This window comes from Rutidosis leptorrhynchoides, chromosome 1, assembly GCF_046630445.1.
Source record: "Rutidosis leptorrhynchoides isolate AG116_Rl617_1_P2 chromosome 1, CSIRO_AGI_Rlap_v1, whole genome shotgun sequence".
In the NCBI taxonomy this organism is placed as follows: Eukaryota; Viridiplantae; Streptophyta; class Magnoliopsida; order Asterales; family Asteraceae; genus Rutidosis; species Rutidosis leptorrhynchoides.
In genome coordinates, this window is record NC_092333.1 from 551353084 (window position 1) to 551354453 (window position 1370).

Genomic DNA, 1370 nt, shown 5'->3' on the forward strand with positions numbered 1-1370 from the left:
CATGGACAATTCCAAGATCCTGAACCTATAATCATTCCTCCTGAACCACAAATCGTTAAATCAGAATCTTCTAGTGATTCGTATTCAACAAATTCAAATATGAAAATAACGGAACCTCTAAGTATGGAAGACCGAATGAGAGCCACACGCACGGGCCAAGGACACACCATTATTAAGCCAGACATTAATGCGCCAGATTATGAAATCAAAGGACAAATCCTACACATGGTAACTAATCAATGCCAATATAGTGGTACGCCAAAAGAAGATCCAAAAGAACATCTTCGAACCTTTAATAGGATCTGTACTCTATTTAAAATCAGAGAAGTTGAGGATGAACAGATCTATCTCATGTTGTTTCCCTGGACTTTAAAGGGAGAAGCCAAAGATTGGTTAGAATCGTTACCTGAAGGAGCGTTTGACCCATGGGATGTTTTAGTTGAGAAATTTCTTAAAAGATTCTTTCCGGCATCTAAAGCCGTAAGACTTCAAGGAGAAATTGTTTCGTTCGCGCAAAAGCCAAATGAAACATTATATGAAGCGTGGACAAGATTCGAAAAGGTATTGAGAGGATGTCCTCAACACGGTTTAGACACTTATCAAATAGTACAAATATTCTACCAAGGTGTCGACGTTGCTACACGAAAAGACATCGACACAGCAGCTGGTGGTTCCATTATGAAGAATACCGCAACCGAAGCTCACAAAATCATTGATAACACAGCATCCCACTCGCATGAGTGGCATCAAGAAAAAGATATCTTTCGTTCATCTAAAGCGGCTAGAGCCGATTCTAGCCATGACTTTGATTCCGTTTCTGCAAAAATAGATGCTTTCGAGAGACGAATGGAAAAGATGACTAAAGATATTCACGCAATACGAATCAGTTGTGAGCAATACGGTGGACCACACTTAACGAAAGATTGTCACATTGAACAAACGATGGAACAACGTGAGAATGTTTCCTACTTGAACCAAAGGCCGGGAAATAATTATCAAAATAATTATCAACCGCCAAGGCCAAACTTTAATCGAAATCAAAACATTCTTTACAATCCAAATAGATCCAACAATAACTCGTATAACCAACAAGGTCCAAATAACCAACCAACTCAAAACAACAATTTCAATCAACAAAGACCTAGCTTGTATAAACCACCACAACAAACCGAAGAGAAAAAGCCAAATCTGGAAGAAATGTTGGCAAAGCAAATGGAATCTCAAACACAATTTATTACATCTCAAACCTAAACGAATGAGAGGTTTGATCAGTCATTAAGAACTCAACAAGCTTCCATTCTGAATCTAGAAAAACACATAGGTACTCTAGCTAGCTTGATGAGTAAGAGGGAACAAGGAAAGCTACCGAG

General features: G+C 38.6%; 1 non-coding gene across 1 annotated transcript; it reads right to left on the reverse strand.

The window, feature by feature from the left end:
• Positions 1-483: 483 nt before the first annotated feature.
• Positions 484-590, reverse strand: LOC139887177 (small nucleolar RNA R71). Its single transcript, XR_011773018.1, has one exon. It is a non-coding gene; the product is annotated as a small nucleolar RNA R71 (small nucleolar RNA).
• Between the last annotated feature and the right edge of the window lie 780 nt (positions 591-1370).